The sequence below is a fragment of the Dromiciops gliroides genome, chromosome 1 (genome assembly GCF_019393635.1).
Source record: "Dromiciops gliroides isolate mDroGli1 chromosome 1, mDroGli1.pri, whole genome shotgun sequence".
Lineage (NCBI taxonomy): Eukaryota > Metazoa > Chordata > Mammalia > Microbiotheria > Microbiotheriidae > Dromiciops > Dromiciops gliroides.
The window spans coordinates 697,081,246-697,090,605 of NC_057861.1; positions in this window are offsets into that span (position 1 = coordinate 697,081,246).

Below are 9,360 nucleotides of genomic sequence, written 5' to 3' on the forward strand. Positions count from 1 at the left end.
CAGTTCCTCCTGAATCCAGGACTGATGCTTTATCCACTGTTCCACCTAGCTGCCCTGAAGGTTGACTGTTAAAAGGCAAAAAAGTGAATTGTGGTAAGGAAGTAGAGGCAATAAACATAGACATTTATTTTTATTGGGGGGTGGGTTCAGCAGAGAACAGCAGATATAATAATTTGAGGGGAGGATGAGATCAAATGAAAGGTTTTTTCTTTAAGGATGGGGAAAATTGGCATGAGAAGAAAATTTTATCTAGATGGTTAAAGAAAAAGTTAACTACTCAATTAGGTAAAAATTGAGTTCTCTGTTTCTATTTTTATGCAGGTAATGGGAGGAGAAGAAGAACATGCACTTATTAAGTACCTATTATATGCCTGTGTCCCTCACTGTCATCTTCAACTCTATTCTCACTCTATTTGATTAATTGCCAGATTTTATAATTTCTACTACCATCCCATCTCTTGCATCCATCCCCATCTGTCCACTCATGGAGACCTCCACCCTAGTTCAGGCTCTCATTTTTCTGGCCTGGACTATTGAACTAGGCTCTTAATTGCAGATCAATGGGAGATCAGAAATTAGCAGATTTCTCTCTTTGTGGGAGGAGTGAGATCTATGGTGACAGGAGAGCATGGACTACATTGAGGCCAAAGCCAGACATCAGTAGGAGAGATGAAACCTCTCAGAGGTGTATCAGGTATTCCAGCAATACCCAATATCCACTTGGAAGGAGGGGAAGGGATATCTCAAAGTCCCCAAATATCCCTAGAAGCCATGCCATCTTTCTTCTTCCTTGTGTTCCTTTTCTTCCTTCTACTGGTATTCCTAGTGTCTTTTTTGAACAATACTTGCTCCAGACTGTCCTCTGCTGCATACCCATATCTTAAAACAGGCACTCTCTCTGATTCCAGCATTTTGTGGGAAACTCCCCATATTGAGGCTGTCAATCCAATAGAATTGTTCTGAGGAAGATGTTTCATAAACCTGAACATATGAATTATTATTCCAAGAGGATGATATGCTAAGTATAGCTCCAATTATCACCTCCATTTATGTCATCTTGAAGTTTACAAAGCATTTTCCTTAAAACTATCTGTGAGCTAGTTGGTCCAAGTATTATAACCCTAATTTTACAGATGAGCAAACTAAGGTTCACAAAAGTTAAGAGCTCACAGTTACCAGGTTAGCAAGCATAGAAACTAATAATATGACCCAGGTTTTTTGAGTTGGAACCCAATGCTGTTTCTACTCCACTACAAATCAACAAACCAATAAAAGTGTTAATTAATATGAAAGGCAGTGTTGCATAGTGCATAAAGAGCTGGGCTGAAAGCCAGGGAGAACTGGGGTCAATTCCCACCTCCAATACATTTAGGGTCTTTGACCTTTGGCCATGTCACACACTCAACTCTCTAGGAAACTCTCTAAGGCTATAAATTGCAGAGAAAGTTCCAACCTGCACTGGAACAGCCAGTTATCTCTCCTAGGAGTTCCCTATGCCAAGAAAACCAGAGATCCCATCCCTATCTTTATTTCCTACTAGGTGCTGGGGATATAAAGACCAAAAAAAGAAAAGAAAAGATACAATTCCTGCTCCTGAGGACCCTACATTGGGGAAGACAATACCTACATATAAGTATATGGAGAATACATCCAAAATTAACACAAGGTAGTTAAATACAAGATGAGTGGGAAGAAGGCACTAGTAGTTGGGGAATTGCCTCCTTTACTTGGTATAAAGCCAAATTTAACACTTTGGTTACCAGGATATTTAAATGACTACTTTAAGAAAACCCAGTTCAGGGCTCACAGCACTATGTAAATATGACCTTCTTTTTCTGCTTGAGTTCCTCCTCCCTCCTCCTCCTTCCTCCTCTTTCTCTTCCACCTCCTCCTCTCTCCTCCTCTTCCTGCTCCTCTTCTTCCCTCCTCTTCCTTCCACTTCCTCCTCCTCCTCTTCCTGCTCCTCTTCCTCCCCTTCTTCCTCCTCCCCTTCCTCCTCCTCCCTCCTTCTCCTCTTCCTTTTCTCCTCCTCCCTCCTCCTCTTCCTGCTCCTCTTCCTCTTCCTTTTCCTTTTCCTCCTCCTCCTCCTCCATATTCCTATTATTTTCTCACCCTTTACTTGGGACTCCAATTTATCTTTTTTTTAAAATGCCAACTGAAAGACCTAGAACTACATTAGATTTCCTCAGATAAAGAGATTTTTTTAAAGAGGTGGAATATATTAAGATTTTGACCTGATCAATGGCCATCTCTGTTTCATACTCTTCTCTAGTCAACCAATCTCAAGATTGATTACAGGCAGAAAAATCCTTGTGAGGGCCCCCGAGCTCTCAGTAGCTGGCTATAGCTGGGCAGATTGGAGCATTTACCTGCTCTGGCTTGACCGAGGGCAATTAAAACTTTGGTGGCCTTTCCCTTTTCAAATTGCCAAAAAGAGGCTAAGAAAATGGGGAAAGAGGGGGCCCTTTCTGCGGAGCATGTGGTAGGAAAGGCCCCTTCTCTCACTGTTTGACAGGTGTGTGTGTGTGTGCTGGGCGCTGAGCTGCCGCTGCCCCCAGTTACTCATGAAACCCGAGCGTGTTTGTAAACAGTCTGTGCTTTCTCAAACGGGCCCTGGGGAGTTGGTGCAGGAAGTCAGATTGCACAAATCTACCTAATTTGGCACGATACGTTGAAAGCATGCTTGAGTGACCGTAATTGCACCAGGGCTGCCTTCATTTAGCAATCTCAGGGCATACCTTTCCAATAACAACTGCAGGCGATATAAATTCAATCTCTTGTTTGTTTCTGAAAGTGATTAGCCTGAAAAATTTGGAATTTAAACACTCATAATTGCAAAGTGTTATTTACATTTAATTTTGCTCTGTTTAAAAAACTTAGCCCCCTCCCCACCTCTTCCCCCTCCCCCCAGTGTTTCAAAGAATTCACTTTCAGTGGGTACAAAAAAGTAGAATTTGAAAATTTCATCAAACAGAAGCCAGGCATCAGAGGGTGGTGGTAGTGGTGGTGGCCTCAGTGGTGGGAGGAGAGCCTGCTTTTGTCCAGCCCTCCCCCCCAACTCAGCCTGAACTTAATAAAGTATTTCCCCCAGGGCAGAGGGAGAGATAATGTCATACCCCAAATTCCTGGACTGGGTATCATAGATAGGATCCTAGATTTAAAGATGGAAAGGATTTTAGTAGCTATCTGGTTCCACTCTTCAGTTTACTGATAAAGAAACAGAGGTTTAGAAATGTTTGGTGATTTACCCAAAGTCTAAAGGTAGCAAGTGATGGAGGTGGGATTGGGAACCCAAACCCTCTGATGCCAAATCTAGTACCATGCCAGTAAAGAGATCCAGGCTCTTAATCCTATGGATCCTACCAACTGATCTCACCCCTGTTACATATATACAACCATCTAGTTCTAGTGCCACGTTTTTAACTCTGGAACCTTGGACAAGTCACTTCCACTTCTCTTGGCCTCAGTTTGCTCATTTGCAAAATGAGAGGTTTGAACTGGATGAGTTTATCCTCTCTGAGCCCCAGCTTCTTTTGTTGTTGTTGTTGAAATTTTTTATTTTAATTTTTTCTCCCTCCCTCCACCCCTTCCCCATCCATCAAGAAGGTATGCAACATGATATACATTACATATATGAAGCCATACAAAACATATTTCTACATTAATCATGTTGCAAAAAAAGGGTGGGGCAAGGAAAATAAAGAAAAGGAAAAAATACTTCAGCCTGCAATCAGTCTCTCAGCTCTCTCTCTCTCTCTGGAAGTGAATAACATTTTTCATCATGAGTTCTTTGGAATAGTCATGGATAATTGTATTGATCAGAGTTGCTAAGTCTCATAGTTGATCATCATTACAATATCGCTGCTACTACAGTATGATATTCTCCTGGTTCTGCTCACTTCACTTTGTATCAGTCATATAAGTCTTCTTTAAAGTTTCTTTAAACCAAGGAAGATTTCTAGGGTCTGTTCCTTTATCCTAAAATAACTTTGCATTTGTTTTGCATATGATTTGTATTTACCTGTTTACATGTTATTTTCCCCAGTATAATGTAAGCTCCTTATGGGCAGGGACTGTTTGATTTTTTAAAACATATTCTCAGCAGAGTACCCAGTTGGGTAGTAGGCCTCCACCAGTCACAGGCAACCATGGATCAGCACCTTGAAGAGCCACAGGCCAGAGTGTGGCTGTGCAGTCCGATATGGGAGCCGCAGCTCCTAAGTGACTTATAACCAGTAACTGCTGCATCTTGTGTTTTATCTACCCCATGAGGAGTAGCTGGAGTGTTCTCTCCAGGGCGCTGGCCTAGGTGGATCATTATGGAAAACAACCTGTTGCCCATGAAGCAGGTTTTCCCTCTCCGCGACATTGGTGGATCCAAAGGAGAGGCAGAACCAATACAGTTTGGCACCAATGAGGCTGCAGGAGTTGCCAGAGGGATGTGATGTCCAACATCCAACTGCCTAAGGGACTCCACCCAGTGAGGTAGGGGCTTAATAAGTATGTTAAATTGAATTCACTCCAGATCTAAATCCTATGATCCCTAAACAGTGCTGGAACATTCAATAGACACACTAAACATGTCCATACAAGCCCAAGAGCACCTTCCCTCCCATCAGTGGAACCCAAAAGCCGAGGTTCCTCCCTCCCTAGAGTGGGGAATAGTCTGGGAAGGGGGAGGGGAGAAGAAGGGAGATCCCAGTCACAATTTAGGTTCATAGGGGATGGGAACCACAATCAAGTCCAAACAACTTGGAAAGGTTTTGAGGACAGGCCCAGGAACGGGCTTTGTTAGTCCACTCAAGGCCAACCTAACCACATATGGAGAAGATTCTCACCAGGTTGACCTCAGCCCTAGAGATTTTCTACCCACAGCAGCTCTCAGAGACCCTCCATTAAATTATACCAGGGTTGTTCTCAGTATCTGTAGTAAGAGCTACCTATACTCATAAAATCATATTCTAAAAGTTTCAAAGTATTTTTAGAATTTTTGGAATTTTTTTTTGCGGGGCAAAGGGGGTTAAGTGACTTGCCCAGGGTCACACAGCTAGTAAGTGTCAAGTGTCTGAGGCTGGATTTGAACTCAGGTACTCATGAATCCAGGGCCAGTGCTTTATCCACTGCACCACCAAGCTGCCCCCTGGAATTTTTAAAAAGAGAAATTTATAAATTATATGTAAAGGTTTCCAAAATCTAGATGCCTGGGGGCTTCAGAGATTCTAGATCTGCTGTGGTCTCATGGATCCTTTCCAGCTCTGACATTCTCTGTGTCCATTGGTCAGAGTATTAAAGAAGTTCTGATACCTATGTCACAGGAATGGTAGAGGGTGCTTTCTGGTACCAGCTAGTCTCTCCTCCATCTACATCCTTCCTTTAGCAAGCTGCTACTCAACCCTGGACCACCACTGATGATGATGGTGGTGGTGGTGATGATGGTAGTAGCTAGTGGTTATATAGCACTTTAAAGTTTGCAAAGCACTAACATTATCTTATTTGATTCATACAACCACTCTAGGAGGTAGTTACTATCATTATGCTCATTTTATAGATGAGGAAACTGAGGCAAATAGGTTAAGTGACTTACCCAGAGTCACAAAGTTACTCAGTATCTAAGATTGTATTTAAATTGAGGTTTTCATAATTTCAGACTTCTCTTGACTTTACCACCTATCTGCCTCTGGAATGTTGCAGGGATTTTTACCAGTCACTTACATAAAGGCATACATAGCCTGCTCATCACACAAAGCTTAGAGAGACATCTGACTCATGGGATGTCAGAGTTAAGATTCAAGAATATCTTCACAAGAGATAAAAATGGGTGAAAGTTAATCATATACAATTTAATAGGAATACATTTGAAGTCTTCAAAAGAATGAATTCACAAGGACAAGACATGGGAGGTATGGTAAGATGACAGTTCATCTGAAGAGATATGGGGGCTGTAGAGGAAGGCGAACTCAAGATGAGTCAATGGTTCACTAAGCCAGGAAAGCTAATGCAATTTTAGGCAATTAAAAAAAAATTTTTTTTTGCTTGTGTGTGGGGCAACGAGGGTTAAGTGACTTGTCCAGGGTCACACAGCTAGTAAGTGTCAAGTGTCTGAGTCCGGATTTGAACTCAGTTGCTCCTGAATCTAGGGCTGGTGCTTCATTCACTTAGCCACCTAAGCTGCCCTCAATTTTAGGCAATGTTAAGAGAGACATAGCTGGGTGTGGTGGTGCATGTCTATAATCATTAACATTGGAGAGGCTTGGATTGGTGGCTCTCTTGAGCTTGGGAATTCTGAGCTTCAACAGGTACAGTGTCCATATGAAGTTTACCTTCATTACAATGAGCCCTCAGAAGTCGGGGTCCACCAGGTTGATTAAGGTGAACTGGCCCAAGTGAGAAATGGAGTAGAGCAAAATTTCCATGTTTCCATCTTTGATGAAATAAGGAGACCAAGTCATAGAGAGACAGCTAAATAGACTTATTGTTCATCCTTCATTCTCAAAGAGGACCAGTGACATCATTAGGGGGATGTCTTGACTTTCAAGTGAATTGGATTTAAGTGAAGCAGTGCTGTGTGCAAAGTCATCAGCCTTACTCTCTCCTCCAGAGCAGAGACAGAGGAGAGACAGAGAATCAGAGACAAGCATAAAGAAATAGACATAGAGAGAGATGGTCACATGCACACAAAGGCATAAGAATAAGTAATGGCGCTATACCCTGGTTAGAACATATCTACTCTACTGTGTTTGGTTCTGGGTGCCATGTTTTAAGGATGTTAGTAAGCTGGACTTTCACCAGTAGAGGGCAATCAGAAGAGATGGATGACTGCTATGTGAGAGTTAGTTGCAAGATTTAGGAATGTTTGACCTGGCAGAAAGGAGATGGACTGGGGAGGAAGGGTAAGGAATGTTAGTTGTTTTCAAATATCTGAAGGCTTGTCATGTGGATGAGGGATTGGGTTTATTCTCTTTGGCCCCAAAGGTAAAACCAGAAATTGTGAGGTGGAAGTTACAAAGAGGCAAACAGAGTCCAGGGTTAAGGAAAAAACCACCTAACAACTCATACCATGCCTCCTGTGGCCATGGGTCCTGTTCACTTGGAGGTCTTCAAGCAAAGGTTAGATTACCATTGATCAAATCTACTGTAGAGAGAACTCTTGTTTAGATGTAGGTTGGACTCCATGGCCTCTGAGGGCCCTGCCAACTCTGAGATGCAGAGAGTCCATGATTTCTACAATTCTTTCTTGTTCAAAATCTTCTGATCCTATAAAGGTGAAAATACAAAGGTTTTGATGCAATTTATTATAATGTGGCTGACACCACATGCAATCCATGGAGGCTGGGCAAAGAGGAATGGTCACTCACTTTCGAAACCTGAAGTTTTGTAACTATAAACATTCTAGAGAGTTTTTTTCCTTTTGTTTTCTCTTTACTGTTTGCAATAAAAGGAAGGAAAACATCTGTGTGGAAGGTGCTAACCAACTGATGACATCAACCATATGAAAATCAGTGCTGGACTTGGGAAAAGGGGGTGCAGAAAGGGAGGATATATTCCATCACAGCTCAGAAGATTCATCTTAAGGGCAAAGGTGTTGTGTGGTTTTAAATCATGGCTTCATTTGCATGGCTGAGATTCAAAGACCACTATTTAACCACAGCTCATCGGTTGACTTTGTGGTTAACTTCAGCTAGCTGTAGATGAAGGCTATTGTATTTTCTCCTTTGTGACTATAGGTATCAAGAGCAGGCCCCTAAATCCAAGTCCCTCACTCTATCTACTATCTCTAATAATTAAAGAGAGAGTACAGGCTCTTCAATTATTCTCCTGATAGTTGAATTAGGAATGAGAAGCCTCTGGTCTCCTTTCATTTACAGTAAAGGACAGTGGAGTCAGGAAGGCCTGAGTTCAAATCCTGCTTGATGAATTGATGAGTTGTGTGAATCTGGGCATATCACTTAACTCTCCTAGCCTCAGTTTCCCCATCTATAAAACAGTTATAACAATAGCCCTTACCTTCCATGGTAGCTGTGAAGATCAAATAATATAATCTACTTGAAGGGCCTGGCAGACCATAAAGTCTTAGACAAATGTTAGCTGTTATTATTACCTGTCAAATTGGGATGATGCTGGCACCATGTACACCTCAAGGGCTTGTTGTGAGAATCAAATGAGATAATGCAAGTGTAAGCACTTTGTAACCATAGTGAGCTACACAAACATTGGCTATTATTAGCATCACACTTATTGCATTTGAGAGTGCCAAGTGGGCACTGGTGGCACCTCAGGAAAGACATGAGGCCTTTCCTGTCTTACAGCAAATCTCTCTTTCTTCCTCAGGAGGGTCTGTGAGAAGCTGTAAAGTCCCTCTCCCATGACACTGGGCCAGGCTAGTGAATAATTCCTTCTGCATCTTTGATAGGTGAGTTGACCAGTTGTCTGAACTCTGCAGGTACTTTAACCTCAAATGAATTCTTAGGAACACTTAGCTTTGCCTTCAGATTCTTCATAGGTAATATAGAACAAAGCTTCTCACAGATTTAGGTCTCTCTTAAGAATAATAACAACAACTGACATGTATTTCATGCTTTGAAGTTTTCAATGTGCTTTAGATACTTTTTAAAAAGCCATACATTTTTCCATTTCTTTCTTTCTTTCTCTCTTTTTTCTTTCCATCTTTCATCCTTCCTTCCTTCCTTCCTTCCTTCCTTCCTTCCTTCCTTCCTTCCTTCCTTCCTTCCTTCCTTCCTTCCTTCCTTTCTTCCTTCCTTCCTCCCTCCCTCCCTCCCTTTCTCCCTTCTTCCTTCCTTCCTTTTTTGAGGGAGTTGGGGTTAAGTGACTTGCCCAGAGTCACACAGCTAGTAAGTGTCTGAAGCCAGGTTTGAAGTAAATTCAAACTCAGGTCCTCCTGATTCCAGGATTGATGCTCTACATACATATTTCACATTCCCCTCACAACAACCCTGCGAGATATTAGTGTTATAGATACTACAGGTATTCCCCCTCCCTCAATTTGAAAATGGGGAAACTGAGGTTTTGAGAGGTTAAGTGATTCTCCTGGAGTCACCCAGGTAATGAATGTCTGGGTTTGAATACAGGTCTTCCTGACTCTGAGTCTAGCCCATGATATACTATATAACCATGTTTCTCTTGATAGTTCCTCATGCTCAAATTTTTCCTTAGTCCATAACTCTTGGGCCAACTCCCCTGAAAATTTCCCTTCTGACATTGTAACCTTCTCCTCCCTTCAGCTTGCAGCCTGGCTAGCTATGATCTTTTTCTTCTAGTCATGAATACCTACGATCATAGAATTTAGAATGGGTAGGGATGATGTATTCAAATCATTTCATCAACCTTGTAAGATCCTCTAGT